This window comes from Typopeltis vanoorti, chromosome 1 (genome assembly GCF_054136105.1).
Source record: "Typopeltis vanoorti isolate ZY-2024b chromosome 1, IOZ_Tvanoo_1.0, whole genome shotgun sequence".
In the NCBI taxonomy this organism is placed as follows: Eukaryota; Metazoa; Arthropoda; class Arachnida; order Uropygi; family Thelyphonidae; genus Typopeltis; species Typopeltis vanoorti.
Genome location: NC_143549.1, coordinates 61,291,604 through 61,317,405, shown reverse-complemented (window position 1 = coordinate 61,317,405; position 25,802 = coordinate 61,291,604). Strand labels below are relative to the sequence as shown.

Sequence of the window (25,802 nt, the reverse complement as noted above, 5' to 3'; positions counted from 1 at the left end):
TTCCAATATTTCGGCAATGTCACGTTGCCATTTTCACATGAACTTAAAAACAAGACACGTGCACGCAAGCACAACACGCAGTAAATGAGGACGAAGCAGGAAGCTATTTATTCACAAGTAGTACAGTAGCACACTTCTCGTAATGCGTCGAAGGTCTTATGAAGTCAATGCCAAACAGCGTAGCGGCGGTTCTCACAGGAAGAGGGGGAAGATGTATGAAGTGTGAGAATGGTGTTAATAATATTTTCATTGGACAGTGTTTGTAACGTTCGAGTTATGATTTTGTAAAAAAATATTTTATTAGAATATACAAGGGGGGGTCTGAAAAGTTCTGATAAGCATCTAGAACAAACTGATATTAAAGCAAATGATATAACTACAAGAAAAACATACTAGTAGCAGAGTTATGAAGATAACTTATGTTCTTATATCCTCTTATGTTCTTTCTTGTGGTTATATCAGTTGTTTTAATATCATTTTCTTCGATGTTTATCAGAACTTTTCAGCCCCGTCCCTACCTTATAATTTAAATTATCTCAGCTTATATATTTATTTAATACTTATACATATTTTTTTAGGGGGGTGGACCGAGTCCTTGACTCTTTATCCCTTCATCTGATTGAAGAAAATGTATGGATGGGGTGTTATTGAGCTATAAGCGCTGGTCACGACAAGCTAAAGCCTCAGTTAAAGTAGCCACAGTTAAAACTTCATTGGCTCCAGCATTGCCATTCATTCACCCACGCTCACATAAAAATTTCTTATAAGGACTGGCTTAAAGGGGCGAAGCAAGAATGCTTTTCATCTTCCCCGTTATCTGTAGAGGAGAGTGTAGGGATAAGGTGTTGTTGAGCTATTAAATCTCTGATCACGGCAGGAGGGTAATAGCAATAGCCGAGTCTCAGTTAGAACTTCATTGGCTACAGCATTGCCATCCATTACCCTCCAAGGGTATTAATCACCGCATCTCACGGTCGATCTATCAACTCCTACGTAAAAAATTCATTTCTGACAATATAAATATTTTAATCTTATACAAATTATAAAATGCGTAAACAAATTTTAAGCAAATTTTAAAAAATAACAAATTTATTGTATTTTATTATATTAAATAATATTTGATTTAATAATTAAAGTTTAATTGAATAATAAACAAAATTTTCGAATAGATCTACGATGATAACGTTCTTAATTATAAAAGTCAATAATGCTTTCGATTCCTTATTTCTTAAACTGTGGGTGACGACCCTTCCGACGATTACGAAAAAGATTCTGGCGTGGCGGGGGAGGGGACACAGCAAACATTGATAAACTTAAGTTAATTTTTTATTATAGAACTATTGAAATTATTATACAATTCAACCTTTCGATTTCTATTTGTTTAGTTTATTGCAGAACTAAACGTCATCAAGCCTAATTGCACTGAATATATGCTTATTTAAAAGAAGCCGGGGATAAAAAATGTTTAAGAACCTGTTCTTTAGATTATAACTGGGTGATTTTCCTTTTTCTTTTAATAAAAAGAAGAAGAATGGCACATTGTTGGTCGCCATTGTGGTTAAAATCATAATTGCTCGTTTGTCTTATCTGAATATTATTCGGAAAATTAATCAACAAGCCAATTTGATTATAGCAAGGCATTGGGCAAGTGAGGAGGACGCATTACGCTTTCTCATAACCAATATAAAGTGTTCACGCCATCTTCATAACTTATAATGAATCTTTGTTGATTTAGGAAGCCAGCATCCATCTGAATTTTAAAGCGATGTGCAAACTACGAGAATCCATCATTAGAGCCTTCGTTAGGGAGACCAAACAATTAATCATTTCGCATACGGAAGACTAATGGTATGCATCAAATAGGCATTCATCAGTGTCTACAAATGTTTCTTGTAACTAAGTTTAGGACGGACGTATTTCCAGCATGATAAAATCGCTTTACAGTAAACGGGAGGGAGGTCTTATGCTAGTAAGGATATCCTAGGTGGTCATCTGCAGAAATATCTTGCATTACTATCAAAATATTACGGAGGAGGTGTTATAGAAGATAAAGTGAATGCAAAAGTAGAATTCTACCAATTAATGAAGTTTTATTTGCCTTTAAGCAAATTGTTTTCATCACCTGATTTGTTTTCGCACCTTTGTCCATTGGAGACCGGAAATATATTTAAAAAGTAAATATGTAATAATAAAAAAACCTCCCCAAACCACAAAGAATTGATGATAATCCTGCCTATGAAAGGTTTTAGCATTTCTATACGCTGATTAAAGCTATAAGATACGTACGGTGTCTGCTAGTCATGTGTGTTCAGCGGCTAGTTAGGATTATTTTCTAGAGAAGGTTACCTAAGATTCCATAATGAGTACCTATTATCTTAATATGAGACCCACTAGAGATTTCCCGCTCATAAATAGAAAACTACCCATGTCCTTCCAACTAAACAACAATATGTCATATTGATGTTTTCCAATAAACAACAATATGCTCTGCGTAAGTGGAGGAAATACCGAGTAGTCATGTGGGGGGGGGATGCATGCATTTTTTAAAATCCAATTCTACTCACGAAAGGCTGAAAAACTATAGCTTATTTTTCAATACCCTCATCTGACCCTTATTGAGCACGATTTTTCTGAGCTTTCCTGAGGAGGATTCCTACAAAGAATCCTGCACAGAAAAACGGAACTTTTTCAAGTTACTTTAGACCAACAATAATCATGATAATGGTCTTGTGGATGAAAATCGTCTGTTTACTTAAAAGACATTCTCAAAGGATGCAAACTATAGTGGAATTCTCACAACCAATGAGTTGGAAAGTGAAGACTCTATCTATTGAGTCAACTAGATAATTTTTAAATTTAAATTTAAAAATTCATATTTAAATATGAAAATAATTACACCTAAGTTTTTAAATTCAGAATCAGTGAATAGTAACACATTACCGATCAAACCTCAACTACTGATATACATACTCATGCTGGAGATGGAGAATATCGTGTCAAACACCTCACAATGATCGAGTTAAAAAAAGTCGTGAACAAAAGAATTGATTAATGACATTCGACACACAACTTGAATCGAGATTAGATTATGTCTGTAGGCCGAGTTAATTACTTCTTTGCTGTTCTTAAATTATTGTCAGGAAGATAAAGCTCTTCGAAATGAATAGAGAAGAGCATCGATAAGAAACCTAAACGCATCCTGAATGCCAAGATAATTCCCTTTAAGTAGTTCCATGATGTTTAGATAGATTAAAGATGAAAAAGAAGGGGAAGAAAAGGAGATAAGAAAGAGTTTTTAGCTCTTAAGAACTAAGATTATCTCATGGTTGGTGTACCACAATGTCTAAAACGGGTAATTAATGAGTTCTTGTAAAAGATATTTGTGATACCATATGTATTAGTCTTTTGTGTTTAACATTTCGTGTACTTCGGTACACGAAATGGCGATCAATATCTGCATTTTGAATTGCATTTGCGATAACTGTTGGAGAAAATTACTTTCAATACAAGGTTTTAATGCGTTTCCTTTTCAGTGTTATTTATTTTCTTGAATGAATATGCTATTATGTATTTTTCTGAATGTAAACACAGCATACGTAATTGAAAAGCATTAAATGCAAGTTATTGTGATGATAGTGGCCACCGCTAGAGGACATTGTTCATTCCAGGAATAAAGGTTTTATTCTTCACAAGTGTTGAAAATTACAAGAATTTCAAACACGTTTTCCTTTATGTAAAATATTTATTACATGTTCAATCAAAGGAAAAACTAATCAACACAGAATACGCGCTAGTTTTCAGACACTGGAATTAATTATCTATATTTATTATGTCACATTATTTTCAAATATATTAATATTAATTTTAGGTATTTATTATGTCACGTTATTTCCCCATATAAGTGTAGATACTGCAGTGACCAAATTAATGTCCATACAATTAATATTACTAATTACACAATACATGCAGATATCATGTCATGCTATTGCCACGTATTTGAGGGTTACGTGGCCAAATTAACGTCCATAGTATTGATATTGATTCACATTTCATAGATTAATTGTAAATTGTTGATGTGGAATTTTTAAAGATGTATTTTTATTTTGAAAGTCTAAATAATTTACTTTCAATTTAATATTTAAAAAATCCAAAACCACCAATACTATTATAAATCCAAAACTATTTTAGAGTAATTAAAATACGAATCCAATATTTACACATTCATCTCTACCAGATTAAAAATCTCTCAAGTAAACTATGACAGTATATTAAAACCATACTTTTATTCGATGCTATATTCACGATCAAAAGAAAGCTATTTCTTAAAAAACGTAAGCGAAATAATTTGTTAATATAATATTCAAAACATGCACATGAAAGAAAGCGCCATCAACTATAGTATACAATTAAACAAATATAACAGCGGATTATTTCACGTCTACCAATCACTTCAAAGAACCAGCTCATCTTTAATATTTACTATATCTTTAATTTTAATATCTTCCATATTTTTTACTAATGATGATCGTAGGTGTTGAATATGCATGAAAACCTCAGTTTCATAGAACGTAATATATACGAACAAAAAGTTAATTAACAAAACATGATCTGTACCGCGGAGGCATAGGAAACTATATTCAAATGTCACCATACATAGGAAAAATTAACAAACTCATATTATATTTTTAATATTTTTTAATATTTATATATTTTTTATATTTTTTATACTTTCGGATATCCTAAAAGAATGCCGCTGTCAAAAGAAGAGCGTACTGATATAATCCTCATGACTGGTTCTTGTTCTTGTTTTTCTGTTCAATGGAGTTGAACAGGAAACATGGAAACACATCACACACGGTGCTGTTGCCAAACTTATTGAGAAGTTCAAGAAAACTGGAAGTGTTGCGGATCAACAGAGAAGCAGACGTCCACGGACATCCACTAACGAAGGCACAACTGTTGAGGTATTTTGGCAGCGTTTGCAGGGAGTCCGCAAAAAAAGCATATGACGATTATCTACAGAAACCGCTATCAGCAGATTGAGTATCCAGTGCATTATGAAAAATGAAAAATGGCATCCACACAGAGTGCAAATGTTACACTATCTTAGTGAAGACGACCCAGATAAGAGACTTGAATTTTGTGAATGGACTCTATTCACAAAAGAAACTGGGTGAAGATGTAAACTTCATAGCCGAGATTCTCTTTACTGATGAAGCCAATTTTTATGTCAACGGAGAAGTCAATCGCCAAAACCTACGTTACTAGATTGATAGCAACCTAAACTAGATGAATACGTCAAAAATGCAAGGTGCTGAAAAAGTGATGGTATGGTGCGGGATATGGGGCAACAGAATTGTTGGACCTATTTTCTTTGACATAAATCTTACTCCGACCCTTCATATAAACATGCTACAGGATAACGTAATTCTCTCTCTTCAACGAAGATGGAGAGTTTTCATCTTGTTTTCAACACGACGGGGCACCACCTCATTATGGTATCAGTGTACGGCGATGGTTGGATCGACAGTTTCCACGTTCATAGATTGGTCGCCGCTGTCCTGTGGAATGGTCTGCGAGATTCCCTGATCTTTTCCCACTCGACTTTTACTTGTGAGGCCAATTGAAAGCTGTGGTGTACAAGGAAAAGATTATAAACACGGATCATTTAAAGGAACGAAATGCAATTACTTGCATAACAACAAATATCTTGGAACGTGTTTGCCATGAGTGGGAGAGAAGACTATGTGTGTGTGTGTGTGTGTGTGTGTGTGTGTGTGTGTGTGTGTGTGTGTGTGTGTGTGTGTAGAAAGAGGTGGCCAACACGTACAAAATATTTTGTAAACATTTTTTAATGAATATTTTGTAAATAAAGATACATTTAGCTACAATTTTCCATTTCCCTACGTATGACGACTACTGGGACACCCTGTATTTCCAATTTTCACCAAAACTTGTTTATATGTCTATGTTTTTTTTTATTCGAGGTAGTGATCTTAATCATGTTTATAATTAACTGCAGTTCTTTTCATCCCTAACCAGCACTATGAGAATATGAATCCGTCCTGATATATTTGCACACTACAATGTCCGCACAGCCTTTAAGATTTCTAGGAAACTGACCGAACAGTAATGAACCTTTCGAATCCTATTCATGCTTTCTTTAGGTATGTGTCATATACTAGCTATCAATAATTATCCGAATACCCCTCTTATTAGAAGTTATGAAAATTCCAGGTTTGTTAATAACATAAAAAACTGGCATACAGATAGCAGGAAGCAGTATTCCATCGTAGCAGTTGAATACAGGTGTTATGGCAACACGACATTAACTCAGTGACTTCGAGAGAGGGGTGTCATCGTGGGCTGTCACATTGGTGGCATGTCCATACGTGCCATTGCCGCTCAACTGGAGCATCCAGAAACAACGGTTTGCATTGTGTTCAACAAATGGAGACGTTCTGGCTAATCGACAGTGCAGGGAAACACCCAGGGCGGCGACCGAAAATGACTGACAGGACAGGAGGGTGTTAAAAGGGCTATAATGGGTATAGACCATCGTGATGAGTTTCAGAGTGCCAGTAACACCATGGTGAGTCCTAATACTGTACGAAAAGAACTCCATTTACTGGATTTCCACAGAAGAGCAGCAGTACACAAGCCGAACATCATAACAACGAAGAAGGCGATTCGTCTGACCTGGTGAAAAGAAAGTGTGAACCAGACAACTGAACAATGGAAAATGGTACTCTGGAGCGGTGAAGCAAGGTTCACCTGAGTTCAATGAGCACGGTTGGTGTGAGTGTGGAGGCAGCCTGGTGAACGCTTGTTACCACAGTGTGCTGTATCCCCATTAAAGTTTGGTGGTGGAGGAGTGTGAGTGCATTCAATTGGTTTGGAGTGAGACCACTGGTGGCCATTCCCTGTGGTTCCATGAAGGCAGCTAAGTACCTTGCTATTTTGGATAACCAGGTGCTACCTACACTCACTGCGGAGTTTTTATGAAACGGACCCTTGTTATTATCAAGACAACAATGCCCCATGCCACAAAGCTGCAGCTGTTATGGAATGGTATGAAGAGATGGTTGTGAAACCACTGCTGTAGCCTTCGCAGATTTCTGACCTCAATACTATCGAACGCCTATGGGACAAACTGAAGCGGCGATTGAGGTCCATAGCAGTACATCCTCGATCTATTGCTGAACTCAGTGCTGCTTTGATGGAGGGATGGAGACAAATTCCACCTGATGTCTGCCACGCATTGGTGGAAAGCCTTCCTCAAAGAACGCAGGAGGTGATCAGAGAGCCAAACGTGGACATACCGGATAGCAGGATTCACCTGCTGGTATCAATTGTAAATTGATGAGGAGTGTGAACAATTATTGGTAGATAGTAGATTCTCGTGCATTGCAGAACTTCCCTGTTTCAGTTTTTAGCGTTATTACTTTCCATTTTATATAGTGATAACAGCCATCTTTCTTTACTTTGTCATGAATATTCTTGGGAAAAATTGTTTTGCTTGCTTTAAACCAAAACAAGATGTCTAGAGAAAGTAAGAAACTAAATTTAGCTTTATTTTACAATTTCAAGAAGTTACCTGTACTGAAAGAAATAGAAAAAAAAATGTTTATTAACTTACTATAATTCACCGTTTACTACTTTTTTTGTACCTTCAAAAATAGCTGTTAGAGAGTCCGGTGGTAAACAAAATGTGTATCGCTCTGACAGTTGTCTGTCAGTTTCTTTAACTAAATAAGCAAGTTCATATTTGTTGCATGCTGATTTAACTTCCTGTCAGTCATCACCCGGGATCGACTTATTAAAGCAGACTTATTCTTCAGTAGTATTGACGCAGATGACTCTGATGTTGACATGGATTATGAGCCCTCATAATTTGGCGTAATTTCACGTAAATTAATTGCAGTGTGAATTGAAATAACTTATCAAAAAGGTGATACGCCGGAATTTCTTGGAATACTATCTTTAGAAAATAAATGAAAAAGAAATGCAACTTCGTTTTTGTTTAGCCCAAATTGAACAAGATTCTTCTCCAACCACTAGCAACTGAATTAAAAACCTTTATGCAGATGTACATAAACATCATTTTTGCAACGTATATGAAAAATACTTGATCACGTGTTCTAGACAAATATTTAAGAATCCTGCTGGTTAGCAATCGTCAGCAGTGTTGATCACAATGAGAAAACAAAGGCTCTTTCGGAGTTCGACAAAGGGCTTATTGTGGGTTCCCGTCTGGCCGTAGCCACAATTTTGAAAGCAGCAGAAGCTAACTGGTTTTTCAAAAGACAAGATATCCTGGGTGTTTAATTAGTGGAAAAATAACCCACATTGCTTTTCTAAGAGGCGTAACTGTGGTCCTAAGGCAGTCTGTCAGGAACAAGATCACTGTCGTCTGAAAAGACTTGTACGGACAAACAGAACTTCCTGTGTGCAGCAACTGATTGAAGCATTCAATGAAAGCTGTCCCTTATCCACTTCTCACCTCGGAGGGAATTGAAAAAGATAGGTAGTGGTAGTCGCTTCTCAATACGGAAACCACTAATTTCTGCGAAGAAGCGGCAAGTTCGTCTACCGTAGTGTTAGGAACACCGTGACTGACACTGGAAAAAAGTCATATGGTCCGACGAGTCACGGTGTGCCTTTTTCGGTAGCGATGGTAGGTAGAGAGTTTGGAAGGAGCCCATATAACCATGAACCCAACTTGCTTACAATGCAAGTTGGGTTCATTGCTTTATGGGGTTCACGCTTGCATTGTAAACCCAACTGAAGGTGGTTCTGGATGCAGGATCACGATGCTGGGCATATTTCATTGGTACGGAACAGTTCTCCTGATATTGCTGGATGATCGGGTGTCCTCCAAGGAATACTTGAACATTCTTGCCAATCAATTCGATCTTGGAATGTTGACTTTTTATTCAGCAGGTGACGGTTGTTTCATGGACGACAATACCGCTATCCATCGCTCAAAAATTGTTCAGCAGTCATTCAGCGAACATGACAGCGACTTCTACCATTTTCCTGGATATTCGATAGCCCGGATCCGAATCCAATTGAAAAATGTATGGGACATGTTAGAAAAATAAATCCTGGAGCAAAGTCCTCTTCCGCCAAATCGGTGTCAGTTAAAGGGTTGTTTGGTGAGCGCCTGATATGTTGTAGACTTAGATGAAATCCAAGACCATGTGGAATCTATGCCAAATTGTATGTGTGTTGTAATTAAGGCCAAAAGCGGTCCGGTACTGCATTAAATAAAAGTTTCTAATTCGGTGGCCGGTATGTGTAAATTGGGGACAGAACTTAATCACTTTTTTAGGGTTAAGATTGAAATCTCTAATAACATGGATAACATCCAAACAAATAATGAAAAAATATGCCATGATTCTGTGTATATTTGATTATATAATTATGTAATCATTTCTAATATGACGCAGATATGACAAGTTCCTACTCGAAGATCGAGTTCATAATCTTGAAATGCAGAAAATGCAAGCGATTTTTTTTTCCTCAATCAAGCACGAAGAAAAAAGTCATGAATCACTTAAACCAAGAGCGTTCTTAATGCTTTAAATCCCATGACAAATGTCCAATTAATGATTTTTTTAAAGTTAATTTTTAAACTTCTTGCGGTATTTGTTTTTCGAATGTATATAATTTACTTTTTTTCAGGTACTATTTGGCGTAGGAATACATCTATTGTCCTTCTTAGAAAATGAGTCACTAACAGTTTGAGCAAATATAATTGAAAGAATGATAAATTCATCGATGTAAATTGAAAATCAGGTTATTATTTTGAAGACTTTTTCTGTATTAACAAATCAAAGTTTGCCTAAAGCTTTTATTTTTAAGTGTATTTGTTTTCTTTCCTTTAATCTAAGGAAACAGAAATCTGTGTTTTTTCCATGTCTCAGTACAACATTAATAGCTTCTGAAAACTCACCGATATATTTACTGACAGTTGTTAGTATGTTTAGTCTATGACCTTTAGCAACAAAAATGACATTAAAGGCCATTAACGTCCACACAAAATAACCCAGACGCTCTCTTTATGTGAAGAAGAAGGTAATGTTACTTTATAAGAGGCCATTCAAACAAACGGAATATTTGAACATTCACAACTTAAATTACAAATCGAATCCCACTTCCTGATAAAAATCAAAAGAAATCGTTCAAACAGAGGGCACGTGAGTTGGAGCTTTAGTGGTACAACAAACATCATTAAGAGTAAGTTTTCCTGTATTCGTACAGCTTCATTTGAAAGACAGTAGTTGCAATCCTGGCAAAGATTAGACCTTTTGGAATGCTGTTAAATTATCTTTCAGCGAAGAGAGCTAATACTTGATGCCGTTCGTGCGATGATAGGTTACTGCTACTGAATGAGATGGTTGATCAGTGAACATGATCGGCAACTGACATTGGCGCTTGATGCTTATGGGACAAAAAAAAAAAATAAAAATTGGAACAAGAAACTGAATAAGTCATAACTTTCCCTTGTAGATTTTTCTACGAAGATGCCCGCAAAGTTTTTAATTTAATTTAATTTTTAAAAATTGCTATAAATAAATAAAGTGAAAACTCACAATTAATCATGGCAACTTTGCCATGATTAATTATTAATAAAACAAGAGATCACATTTGGATAAGAAATCTACCAATTTTAGATGACTCAAATTAAAAAATACCCGAAAATTCCGACATATTGCAAATATTTTATTTATTTATTTCTGTGATAATGCAGTTGTTGCCTAATAGAATAATAGTATTCGTTCGAATTAGTCCTTCGTGTATCTTCTGCATTTTTTCATTCTTGAGTGGTTTTTTTTTTTTTCTTTTTTTCCAGAAGAAATGCTTACAAAACATATCCTGAGCTCGCGACAATACATTTTCAGTCTGACGTTAAGGAGGCCATTGATGGATACTTTACTCTGACCAATGTTTCTTAATTTGTGTCGATTCTAACACAAGAATGTACTTGCATTCTACAGGTATTTATATGGGCGTAAAACAAGTCAAGTACGGCTTATTCAAGCTCTCTCAAGGTGAGGCATGATAAATCCCATGAAACCATTTACCCTTCTTCTAGGTTATTTTTTCGAGATCAGAGCTCTAAATCAAGATAAATTGCCTACACGGATTCTGATGTGATTGTCATGACTGGAAAGATATTTCATGTCCAAATCACTTTGTTTGGGCTTCTGCCAAACTAATACAGGGATTTTGTTGGTTTTCTACTATTATATTGGATGTTTTCACGTGTCTACAATAATGCTAGCTCACGTTTACTGAAATATATTCATTGCAATTTATATTTATTTAGAATATAGTTACATAAGAATTTGATTTCAACTTCAGCAATATATTTATATTTATTTATTTATTTAAAAAATATATTTATTTCATTAAAATATAGTTAGAGCTTACGATAAATATACCATCCCTTTGTCGCTATACTGCTTTCTATTAACTGAAGCAGAAATATAGATCTTCTGAAAAGAAATATAAAAAAAGATAAAGAACTATATATTTAAATAAACATGATAATTATATTTAAATTAATAAATACTGTTACCATTTATAATGCTCGAATGGTCTCTATACTATTGGTGAAGAAGAAGAAATGAATCGATAAATATAAATACGTTACTCAAGCAGTCATCAAAATTCGTGTACTGGATTTTAAATGAATGGACCTAACTCTGGAGAGATTTGTTTCTTATTTTAATAATAAATTAGGTAAGCAAACGTTGGTTTTGTCATAGACATACGTAAGATTAAATTAGCTTAAAAATCAACAGATTCGAAAAAATAAAATAAAATAAAGTCACTGTAATTTGTTGTATACAGATAGATAATATTAGAGAGGATAAATTGATCAATTATAGAATCAGACGGCTTCAATATGGCATAGATAATATGCTATAAAGGGGATAATATAAATATAAATATTGCCATATGAATATGGATCTATTCAGATTTTATAGCGAAGTGTAGAAAAGGAATACACACAAGCTCCTGGGCACAGCTCCTTGTGTTTTAAATACTACAAATCAATGCAACTGCATACGATGTTCTCATGAGCATTCGAAGAAATTTTTTTTATATATTTAGCCATAAAATATGACTGTAGTGATAATATAGTGTAATTTATTTAGGTATTAACTCATCCCTACAAAAGCCAAAATAGTGTTGGAAATAATTAATTTTAAATTATATATATATATGTAATAAATTTTTTAACTTGGGGATATTGTATATTAGGATAACCAAGTTATTTTATAAACATGGTTATTTTAACTCCTAATCTTAAGTATGCAAACAATTAAGTTTGTGCCTGACACAAAGTTCAAGTGCAACTCATTGTAAAGGTGGGTAAAGATCTGATCACTATTCTTAGTATTTTCCATAATGTAAAGCACATCTCACTAGAAGATGTATACTGCAATGCATTATGGCTGGGGTCACTACCCAGACCGGTTTCAACCTTTTTTGAGGTCTCTTCAGTGAGTAGCTAAACTCTAAATACCAAGGTTATAGTAATACCGAGCCTTATCAACTTTACCTATAGTAGTTGCAACAAGGTGTTTTTATTTTTAATAAAAATCTCTGGATTTTTATTAAAAATAAAAAATAAAAATAAAATTTTTTAATAAAAATAAAATTTTTATTAAAAGTTTTAGGAGTTAAAATAACCAAGTTTATAAAATAACTTGGTTATCCTAATATAAAATATTCCTAAGTTAAAAAATTTATTACATCTAAATCTTTTCCAGAGATCTTTATTAAAAATAAAAACACCTTGTTGCAACTTCTATAAGTTAAGTTGATAAGGCTCTGTTTGGTAACGAAATTCAATTCAATACCCTTGGAAGGTAATGGATGGCAATGATGTAGCCAATGAAATTCTAACTGAGGCTCGGTTATTGCTGCTACCCTCCTGCCATGATCAGAGCTTTAATAGCTCAATAACACCTTATCCCTACACTGTCCTCTACAGATAACGGGGAAGATGAAAAGCATTCTTGCTTCGCCCCTTTAAGCCAGTCCTTATAAGGACTATAAGAACCTTGGTAACTTTCAAAAAAAAAAAAAACCCTTGGTATTTAGGGTCTAGCTACTCACTGAGGAGACCTCAAAAAAAAAAGTTGAATCCGGTCTGGGTAGTGACCACACCCATAATGCATTGCAGTATACATCTTTTAGTGAGATGTACTTTACATTATGGAAAATACTAAGAATAGTGATCAGAGCTTTACCCACCTTTACAATGAGTTGCCCTGATGTTGTACCATCTTTAGACTTGAACTACGTTCAGGCGCAAACTTAATTGTTTGCATACTTGGGATTAAGAGTCAAAATAATCAAGTTTATAAAATAACTTGGTTATCCTAATATATATATATATATATATATATATATGAGGGATACACGGAGTTATTGCTGTGATGCCTAATATTTTGGGCACTTGCTGGGCTGCAAGATACTCTGAAAGCATAGAAATGATTAATCTGAGAAAAAGAAAGAAAATAGAAAGGGAAAAAAATGTAAACACCGAGTTTATCTCACAAGTTTCTAATTAACAAACACAGAAAAAAAAAGATTTTGGGTTATGATTATTATGCATGAGATTAACAGTATCCTCCTAAAATTATGGTTACGCAAACTAATCTGTAAGTAAATAATCCTTACTATTTATTATACGTCTGTTATTATTCTTTTATTCGCATAATTGATACACAGTCAAAACAAGATATTTAAACAACAATTTGACGACTGGTGATACAGAACAATTCAGATTCTACCAAAATTCTAAGAATAGTCTGTCAGATAGCGTCGTAAAATATGGACTGTTCCAAGTAATGCTGTTTTTTGTAAATCACATGGGGTTACTTCGTTGATGTTTAATTGCTGTAAATAGTTGGATAGCTTCTTTGAAATTGCACCAAGTGCACTGATAACTATTGGGATAACTTTAGTGTGTTTAAGCCACAGTAGGCCAACTTCGATTGCCAGATCTCGATATTTAGTAATTTTTTCCAGTTCTTTTGTTTTTGATGTTGTTATCACTGGGTAATATAATGCGCCTATTATTATTATTATTATTATTATTATTATTATTATTATTATTATAGATACATATATAGATATTATTCTAGTTTTACAGTACATCGAAAATTATAAACCGATATTGAATTTGCTGAAATAACATTTATAGTACATGTGTTATCCAAACGTTCCCAGGCTTGCTGAATCCAGGATTAACTTGATAATACAGATCTTTGATGCTTCCTTTAGAGTTGTTTACTTGCGAATTTATAGTGCAGAAATGGTTTGCGATTCAATGGATCTCCACAACGTCTCATTTCTTTACCGTTTAAACGTCCGCACGGTTAGCCGAGTGGCTTTGCGCTTCGCAACCCTATGTCTGGGGAAGGAGTGTCCTAGGTTCGATTCCCGTCAGCGACAAGAGGAGCTTAAGGATCTTCCTCAGCCATATCCAAGTTAGCCGGTCTTGGGCGTGGACCGCAGGGTTTTCCCCCAGTTTATCTGGGGTTTTTCATCCCACAAGCAGACAAACAGGCCCGTGAACACACACACACACACACACACACGGATACAGCCAGGAATACTTAAGACAATCCCTCCAGGCATAGGTCTGAATTGTCAGATATGCAGGTCCCGAGCCCGGATAAAAATAGGGGGGATTGAGGTGGTGCCGCACCTCTCTGTAAAAGGGGATTACGGCCGTTGAATCACCATACGAAATGAAATGAAGCCGTTTAAACAAAACTGTCATCGTGAAGAAAGAAAAAAAACATCAAGGGAAAATCAGGGGTGGGAAGTACACGATGAGTCTTGAGACAAGATTTTGATTAAAACCGAACTTCATTCATGCGGTCATTACTTTCAATAAGCATCCTAAGCACACCATTTCATTGCATCTCACCAAGCGAAAGATCAGTTATTACTTTATGTGATTTCGAAACGTGTTAAATTATGTAACTAAGGGATTCGGTTGAATGGGAAATAATCGAAGGAGAAGATAATTGGACAGATTTCTGTAGACATGCTAATACGAAATTGCAATAACAGTTATTCGAGATAGTGGAGAAAAAACAGAAAGATAGATGGACTCAACTAATTAGGTGTTGACCCCTTTTATAAAAGTTGCCTAATGACAGAACAGTAACGCCCTCTGTCGCAATGAACAATTGATAAAAATGGAGTATTCATACAAGTAAGATCTGTGGAATTGTGATGCAAGAGAATTTCGATTTTATTTATTTATTTATTTGGATATGAATGAGGAAATAATTTAAACATTTTTTTATTACTTTAATCGACTGATATTGTAATCAAGAACGACAGGGCGATCTCAATTACAGGTTTTCTTCTTTCTTTTTCAAGTATTTCTAGATGGTGCTCGTTCCACAGAATATAAATAGTAGGAATGAATCAGGAGGATTATTTCAGCCTTTGAAGTTTAAGTGAATATTGATGGTGAGTGATTGCTTCTCCGGTATTAACATGTATAGAGTAGAGTGGTGGAATTATAGATCAAAGTTCAAATGAACACTGTTGTAGAAGTATCTATAGAGGAAGCTAAGAACAGATAGTGAACGTCTTGTGCTCCAGAGAGCAAAAGGAATTGGTAAAGGAAGGATCATTATTCAGCCTACTTGTTCGCAATTGTATGACGTCTAGAATTTTTAGAAGGAGTTTTAGGAAACTTCTTCAGACACGAGAGTAGTATGTCATGCCAGGATAAATTTGAAATTTGTAGTAGAGAATAAATTGTACAGATGAGAAAGAGCGTGAAGCTTAAGAGAAGTTTTATTTTTATTAACGCCTGGAGAGGAATATTATTCAAAGTTGAAAGACTGAATATGGTGGATTCTTTCTGAGAGAAGCAATATTGAGTTTTGAAGATGAAAATTTAAGGAAATAGTTGAGTAATTTCTTGAAATCTTTAATAGGCGATGTTCTCAAGGCATCAATCGACCTATTGATGCAAACAAATTATAATTTTACACTCGATTGAAGAATTAAATGAGTTCTTCAAAGACAGTTATCTTTACTTAAACATTATTAGTTTTTCGATAGGAATAATTAATAGTTTAATGATTTTTATTGCATCATATGTCATATAGTATTCGATATATTTATCTGCTCATTTCAGTTATAAGAATTTAATTAGAAAAAAAAATCTTATCAGCCAATTATATATGCTGATATCTTGGTATTACCAGTAGGAAAAAATAAAATACCACTTCTTATGCAGTGCCAGTAGTAGCTAGTCAAGCCAATAGGGTGCGTTTCAGTAGAACTCTTTTACGTTTTGCATTATAAATAAAGCTCTCGATCTGTTTTCTACGAATCAAATATTCTTGTTTCTCTTTTTGAAACGATCTTACCTCAGTTACGTATTTTTACATTTGAATAAAAATGTGTCCTAATTATTAATAGCCTAATTACACTAATGAAAGTGCTTCTATATTTAATTGGGTTTCTATATTTTATAATTGCAGATGCTTACATTTTGAAATCGAATTTTGTAAGGTTCGGAGAAATAATAAACGCAAGTTTATTCATTGTATTCATTATATGAAAGCAATAACACACAATAACTGTAATGTTTACAAAAGTTCAGAAAACAAAATGCTAAATTTAGATAAGCTTATTTTACTTGCTCTGATATCCATGATTTTTTAAGAAAGACTTCAATGGCTTTCGGTGACGAACGCGCGCGCGCGCACACACACACACACACACACACACACACACACACACACACACACACACACACACACACACACACACACACACACACACACACACACACACACACACACACACACACACACACACACACACACACACACACACACACACAAAGTAGCAAAGGGCATCATTCAGTTGAAGAACATGCTGAATGATAAAAATGCCTACAAAAAAGCTGAAATAATCCGAAGTCACTGATCACAATCACCAAACAATAGGCTGCAGTTTCAAGATTCGACTAATTCGTCTATCCGACTATTATACAATTAGCACCTTTATTTTCGCTTCCCACTTTCCACAAAATCATCAACAGTATAAAATAAAATAAAATAAGTTATTTGCACTTGACAACGTTATCATTAGTTATTGGCACATATAACTGTGCCAATAAATCCCATAAATCCCCGCAAAACCAACGATGTATAGCGATGGCTGCATGAAAGAGTACTGAACTTTCTCTCTCTCTCTCTATCTATTAATTACGAAAACACTGCGGAACTGCTCCTGAGATGGAAGCTGAGGCAACATTCTCACACTGACGGTTGGCATGCACCGATTTCTAAATTAAAAAAAATAATAATAATAACTATTATGTTATTTGAGGGATTCAAAAATAAAGTCAGTTAAACCAAAAAGGCGTCGAGAAAATCGCTCATTTCTTGAGTGCGAAAATAATTTCCACTCCAAACTGATATTTCATTTCTACTCAGAAAATTGAATATGAAGAATATTCGAGGGTGGCCTGAAAGGTTCTCGGCCTCTACCATAGATGGCATCACTATCGACAAGAGTTTTTTATTTTGAGTTGGTACATTTGTCATAAGCATCCATGTGAAATTGCAAGTCATTCTATCAAGTAGTTTGTTTTATACAGCTGTCTGAAGCAAAAGTGTTTTCTGCATTCCTTGAAATAGATAAAATTGAGTATCGTGCGGTAAAAATTCTTTGTAAAAGAAGAAGGTTTACCGCCAAAAGAAATTCATTCGAAGTTCATAAAAGTTTATGGGAACACTTCTCCTTCATTTTTCGGCAATTAAGAAATGGGATGCTGAGTTCAAACCTGCCCATACCAGCCTTGAAGGTGATCCACGTGAAGGACGTCCAAAAAGTGTAACAACACCAGAAATTATTGATCAAGTGCACGATATTGTTATTGGATGAGGGGCGAGTCAAAGTTCGTGAATTTGCTGAGACTATAGGCATTTCAAAAGAACGTGTATGATATATATTTTGCATGAAGAATTGCAAATTAAAACGTTTTGCGGGAGATGGGTGCCGCGCTTGCTCACAGCAGATCAAAATGAACTCGTATGAAAATCTCTGAACAGTGCTTGGAGCGTTTTGACAAGAATAAAACTGATTTTGTGCATCAATTTATTACTATGGATGAGAGTATTGGATTCACCATTACACACCAGAATCCAAACAGCAGTCAAAACAGTGGACAGAAGCCGGTTGTTCAGCGCCAAAGAAGAAAACTTGATTCCATCAGCAGGAAAGGTCATGGCATCGGTGTTTTGGGAGGCTAAAGACATTTTGTTTATTAATTATCTTGAAAAGGGAAAGGGTAAAACAATGAACGAGGAATATTATTCTGATCTTTTAACCAGACTAGAGGAAAATATTCTTGAGAAAAGACCCGGTATGCAGAAGAAAAAAAAACATCTTTCATCAGGACAATACACCTGTCCACACAGGTGTTTTGGCAATGGGAAAATTAAGGGATCCCATGAATTGTTGGAACATCCATCCTATTCCCCAGATTTGGCTCCTTCTGACCTCTATCTCTTCCCAAAACTAAAACTCTTCCTTGCTGGTCAGCGTTTTTCTTCGAATCAAGAGGTGATTGCAGCTGTAGAAAGATATTTTGCAGATTTATCTTACTGAGAACCACTACAGGGACGGGATAATGGCGCTGGAGCATCGCTGGAATAAACACATTAGACTTAAGGGAGATTATTTTGAAAAATAAAAATAATTTTGAAATTATAAATTCGTTTTTTCATTGTTAGGCTGAGAACGTTTCCGACCACCCTCGTATTATAGGATTATGTATAGTAAAATATTGTTAAGAACTATGCGTATTTAACTTTAATATTTTAAAATGTACAATTGCTCAATGATGAAAATCATTGTCATTATGATAAGGATAATGTTTCTATTATTTAACCCAAAAGGAATATCGCAGTGATATTTTCTAATTGGTAGAGAACGTATCATCCCATTGAAACATGTATTGATAATCTTTCCTGCAAAAACATTCTGTTGAATATTGGAGCCTCCTCTCTTGTTTATTCACCTTCCAATATAAGATTTTCGTCCACAGAACAGCCTTCTACTTCAGAAGACTGACAATGTAAGTTGGCTGTTTAAGATTGTTTAGAGGGTCACCAAAGCAAATGTGCTGTCACTTGCGGTCACGGTTCGCTTTTGTTTGTTTGTTTATTTTGAAGAAAAAAAGTTTCCTTATGACTTCTGAGAGTTCAAAATTTCGTTCCTGAGATTATTTAAAGCAGATCTTTCGAATCAAATCATTCTTCATTCAGCTATACCAAAGAGAAATAAGTGACATTTTGCTCTTTAAGCGCCATTCTAACATTTAAATTTTTCAAAAAAGACTACAAACACCAATCGATCACCAAAGACTGCCCTGTCATTGAGTACATAATGCTTGCTATTTTTTATGTAGTCTTTTTTGACAAATTGAAATGTAAATGTGGCGCATAAAGCGCAAAATATAATTTATTTCTCTTTGGTGAGTGCAACATTAATTAACAATATTGTGTTGCTGACAGTGGAATAATACTAATTAATTGCCTCCTGGCATACGCACGTCGAATATGATCTAAATGATCAATTTAGTTTGATCACTTAGATCAAGCTAAATGATCTAAACAAGATCATTTAGCTTGATCTTGCTAAATGATCTTGTTTAGCAAGATCAAGTGCATACTGATCTTGCTAAACATGAAAGAATAATATCACATCTGAAACAGACAAAAATTATCTATTTATATAGAGCGATTATGAAAAAAATAACAAGTAACCCTTATAAAAATATCTAACTTGTAACAGAAGATAAAAATGAAAAAATCTTATAAACTTCACTAATTTGCATGTAACTAATTTACTGTGTAGCAAACTCAATAGTCCAATGCATCATATTATGTATAAAATGGCAAGAATAAATATAAGTATCCTACATTTTCCCAAGCTTAATGCAACTACCTACATTATCTCAAGAGAATTGCTCGAATGTGGTTTATCACTAAGTATAAAAATGCTGTGGATGAAGCACAAACACAAAGCAATATTTTAATGTATTTTTGAATAAAAATGGATTCGAGGCAAATGTCAATATTTTTCGAAAAGTAATGCTGGCAGGATGTTTCCAAATAATGATATTAAGGATTTACTGAGAAATCTGCAAGAGTATAGGGGAAAAAAGGCAGCATGAGAAGGTGTCCAGAAACATTTGATGGATGAGGCCAAAAGGAAGTTAAGAATACTGTACAATCGAGAATGCCACAATCACCAAAATCACTTCTCTGTGCAACCATAGTGAATAATATAACATACAAAACCACACCGCTGTTACATTGTGTTTATTTGAGTTGCTAAGCGACATCTTTTTACTCATCAAGTTTTATGAAGGTTGATTGGCAAAATATCTCTTAGATGGGTACAGATTACATTGTCATACGTTCATTAAAAGATCAAAATATATAGAAAGCACTCGACTTTTTGTAGTAAGAACACCGTTCTACACACCACTTCGTGCCAATTATGCTCGGTAAACGTATGACATATGAGATGCCATTGATTATGAGCTAGTGATTATTCATGTGTATCTGTCTACGCTTAAAATTAAACGCTCTTTCAGAACTCAAAGAAAATTTTCATTTTCAAAGGTAATATTTCGTGCAAGTTTCCGTCATTTTGTAGAATGTGCAAAACGAGTACTGTTATATGAAATCCGTAGATATATTTCTCTATCGTGGATCACGTACAGAAAGGAAGAATCACGTGGATCTGAAATTGAGAGAGCTGATGTTTACTAAAGTAACGGAAAATTTAAGAGAACTTTATCTTGCATTCTACTCGCACTTGGACAATATGCGCCTAGGGATGGTTATTTTCGATTTTTGACGTATTGAGTGGGCTGAACTTTATTTTTCTTTTACAGTGGCACATTTAATTTTTGTTATAATTACATTCGAAATAAATACACATACAGAAATGATAAAGTAAGCTATCAATTCCGACAACGAGCTTGTATAACCTAGTACTTCACTATCCAAGAGTTCTTTAAGTTCTTAAAAGAACTGGACGATGGACTGAGTCCTTGACTCTTTAACCCGTCATCTGAATGAAAAAAATCCGTGTGGATTGAGTGTTATGGAGCTAAAAGCTCTAGTCATGACTGGGTAACGGTAATAGCCGAGCCTCAGTTAAAACTTCATTGGCTACAGCATTGCCATTTGTTACCCTGGAAGTCCTAAAAAGGACGTTTGGCTTGTCCACTATGCAAGAATCCATAAAAAATTATATAATATTATGATATAGTATATTTAAAAGGGCGTATAAAAATATAACCTTTAAAAAATTTTTAAGTATTTAAACATTTTCTAAAGTTGAAATTATTTTCTGACTTTACATAAATTTGACTTAATGTATTAATTAAGATATGAATTATTTTATTATTTGTAATAAAACATATTATCCAACTATGCCATATAAAGAGCATGACGTAACTTCCGGATAAAATATTTAAGCAAATCTTTCTGGATGACGAAACACACACATGCGCAACGTTCATTTCAACGCTGTTGCTTTGAGCACATCGTGATGATTACTTAAACATGGCAAAAAAACTTCTTTTTTGTTTCTACTAAAAACAGAATCAAATTAGAATAATTGAAATAACGTTAACAGGAAATTTTTATTTTGTCCAATATCTTAAAGTAACAGCTTATGCAGAATTTTTAGTACTTAATTATTCCAGTCTTTTGGAATCCTTTTATATATTGCCCTGAATAAATACTTGACTATTATGATATCTAGGAGGAAGAGGATACATTAGCTGATTGAATCTCCTTGTAGAATCTTTCCTTTCAAGGGATTTTTCTTATCTTACTCAATTTAAATTCCGTCTTCTCTGGTACAATCGATTATTCGAAGAGGTTCATGTTTGAAATTCAGAAATCTGAATCTCTCTCTCTCTCTCTTTTCGGATCTTAAGAATATTTTTTATTTGTTCATTTTTATTTTAGCAGCGTTTCCAAAAAAAAAAAAAAAAAAAAAGAAAGAAAGAAAAAGAAAGAAAGAAAAGAAAGCATATTTCATTTATTTCAAAATGGATCATGTTCGTATAAATAAAACATAAATATAATCACAATGCACGCTTTATTCTAAACCATTTTGTTTTCTAATACTCCCAAACAGGAAAAACAATCTGATGATATATTTCTTCCTATATTGAAAATCTTATTTCTCAAGGCCTTTTTATAAAGCATTCAAATATACTTGTATCTGTTCAAGTGATCTTATTTTTTTAAATTTTATATTACTTTAAACCATACGTTATCCTATTGCTGTTCAAAAACTACTTTATTTCTGATCTTTCATATCTGAAATCTGAATTAAGTAATTAACATTTATTACCATAAATATAGAAGTAATGAAGATAGAATTAGAACCTTAAACATTTCATAGAAAGTAATCCGAATACATATTACAATCCTAAACACTCCAAGCCAGAGACTTTAAATATCGTTATCTAAGAAAATAAAGTAATCAATGCAATTTAAAGGTCATTATCCAAGAAATTTCTGTAATCTCAAAATTACAGAATCGCACTTCCTCAAAATGTTCTTATTAATCCTGTTTACAAAAATAAAAGAGATTATTAGCTTATCCAATTATAATCTTGATACAACAAGATTTACGGAAAAAACTTTTCAAAAAACCGTATTCTGTTTATATATAATTATATATATATATAATCGTGTTGTACCTCTTTTAGCTACTGCCCATTGCGATCCTCTTCAATTCCATGTGCATACTCTTCGGTGAGATATGGTTCGGGAACACCCTTCGTTAAATGCTTCGGTAATTGCTGCATACAGGAAGTTCTGTTTGTCTGTTCAAATGTTCGACGACTGCGATCTCGTTCCTGACCCTATCCTTAGACCACAGTTACGCCTCTTAGACAAGCAATGTGGACTATTTTCCACTGATTAAACACTCAGGACATCTCATCTTTTGAGAAACCAGTCTGCTCTGCTGTTTACAAAATCGTAGCTCCAGCCAGATGGACACCAACAATAAGCCCTTTATCGAACGCTGAAAGATCTTTTGATTTTCTCATTGTGATCAACTATTGACGATTACTGACCAGCAGCATTGACCGGGTAGCACCATCGATTTTCTAATCTACGAATGACATAAGCAACGGTGAATTTCGCTATGCTGAGAAGAGTATCAATGTGACTGACAGAAAAACTGCTGATGTGTCACCCAACTACCATCCCGAGTTGGAGGTCTGTCAGCAGCTGAACGTGGCATCTTGACATCGAGTACAGCAAAAAACCTGCAGCACATCCCTCCTTTTTTTACCAAACTAACGCAGACACTTCCTGAACATTTGCATGTAGTAGGATCCGAAATTTGCATGGTACGAAAGGCATCCAAGTACTTTTGTCAACATAGTGTATATATATATTAAACGATATTTTTTTCTTGACCACAGAAGCTATGTGAATTGACTATTTGGGAAATGTTGATCACGTATCTGAGAAAAAACTATTTAAATGCCAACTAGTTTCCTCAACGTAAACTGCTGGCATCTTCAGGGTACAGGACTGATGATAGGAACTAAAGCTAACAAAACATGTTACAGACAAGACATTAACAGAATTCTAATTATAAATTACAAAACAAAAGGTTGCTAAACTCACCAAACCACATAGAATAAGAGTGACCTTTAAACCTAAAGATACAATTCGAAAACTTAAGCTCTCCAAACGACTTCCATCCTTTCTTTAAATATGCTGGAGTTTATAATATCCCATGCTCGTGCGGTTTAAGTTACATCGGCCAAACTTCAAGAAGCTTTGAGATAAGACAGAGAGAACACATTGGATATGTCAAAAACAACAGACAAGATATATCGGGCTTATCTTCCCATTTCTCCACAACTAACCATGTCATTGAGTGGGATAAAAGCTGTATTCCTTACATAGAAGAGGATTACCGCTCTCGTATTTTTAAGGAAGCCACAACAGTCGCCCGTTCTGTAGAAAATCTTAATAGGAACCTAATAGAAACCAAGGTTTAATCTTATCCGAGATCTGGAAGATCCTAATTAGATCTCTAAACATACAAGAAATAAACTTTAGTACCAACTATAAAACGTTCCAAACAACAACAAGTAAAATCATGTACGCGCAACACGTTCAGTGTTGTTTTGTAATTTATAATTAGAATTCTGTTAATGTCTCGTCTGTAACATGTTTTGTTAGCTTATGCCAACAGCTCAAGTTGGTGAAATTAGTTAGTATTAAAATAATTTTTTCTCAGATATTTGATCAACATTCCCGAAATAGTCAATTCACATAGTGTATATATATTTTTGCCAGCTCATTGCAACGTGACGGCCTTTTTTGATCGAGTATATAGTAACAGGGTGTGATTGAAATTCCACCATGAGCATGGACGCTTGTAATTGTCTTCATGTGGTATATTTCTCTAGATTATCTGAGTCTTATACCATCCGCATACTAATACAAATAACTGCAGGTTTACAACCTTTTGTAGGTGAGATTCACATTAAAAAATTAAATTCCATATTATTAATAGTGAAACAGTCAATCGTTGTGAATATCGGTAACTTTATTAAGGGTTTTATATTTGTTTCAATTGATTTTTGCAAAATTATTAAAAGAATTTGAAAGCGATCGTCATCACAAAATTCCTGATATGTACCTAATATCAGGATACCAAGGGGGCGCCGCTGCCGTGGCACGGTTCATAAATTCATTTTTAAGAAACAAAATTTTTATCAAGAAAACAAAAAATTCTTAGAATGATCCATATTAAAATAAATAAGGCCGGATACACAGAATAAAAATTTTCAAAAATTGTATATTGCCGCCTCTTTGATCAGCCGGCTGTTTACAATTTTGCAGCGAGAGCATCTAAATGCTTGCCTGCAGAATTTTGTGTCTACTGCAGTCTATCTAAAGTGAAACGGTGAACGGTTTTTATGTGCAGAAACCAATTTTCGTACAAAATATTTGTTGCTAGTTAACCAGTCATATGGTACGCATCTCAGTAGGCTACTGACAGTAGCGCAGTGAGGACTATTATTTCGTCTCTGTGTCGTGTTGTGTAATAATTTCTTGTGGGTATCAAATAGAAATGGAATCAAAAATTTAAAAAAAAAGTTATACGGTGCACAAAATCGTAAGCGACATGCTGCGAAAGAAGCAGATGTTAAGAAACAAACTGAGACTCTTAATAAATTTGTTAAAATATCAAAATATTCTAATGCAGATTGTAACCAACTCGATACATCACAAATCAGAGTTGAAGAACCGTGCACATCATCTAGTTTGCATGAAAAGTACTATTGCAACTATTGAACAAGATAACAAGATGCATGATTTAAGTGAATAACAGGAGAAGATTTGGTTGTAGTTGACCACGAAACTAACACATTGTTAGTCTCTGTAACTTTAGAAGATCCAGGTGAATGGGGAAATATTGATGAAAATTTATGAGTTGTTTTAATTAAAATGGGGCCTGTTCAAAAGAAAAATATAATATATCCCGGAGATACATATGGTTGTGAATTTGGCGACATGTATTATAATAGAAAAATGGAAAACAGGGAGCTCGTGTCAAGAACATGGCTCATTTATTCCGAAACTTAAAAATTTTTTTTTGCTTTTGTTGCAAACTTTTCGTACCTATTGAATCAAGTAGTCTTGTAGAAGGTTATA

General features: G+C 34.4%; 1 long non-coding RNA gene across 1 annotated transcript in view; it reads left to right on the top strand.

Moving 5' to 3' along the window:
- The window catches only part of LOC150110026 (uncharacterized), a 48,170-nt gene extending 38,377 nt beyond the window's left edge, over positions 1 to 9,793 (top strand). The window contains exon 2 of the long non-coding RNA XR_016548586.1: positions 9,688 to 9,793. This is a non-coding gene — a long non-coding RNA (uncharacterized LOC150110026). The remainder of the gene's footprint in view (positions 1 to 9,687) is intronic.
- Positions 9,794 to 25,802: the final 16,009 nt, after the last annotated feature.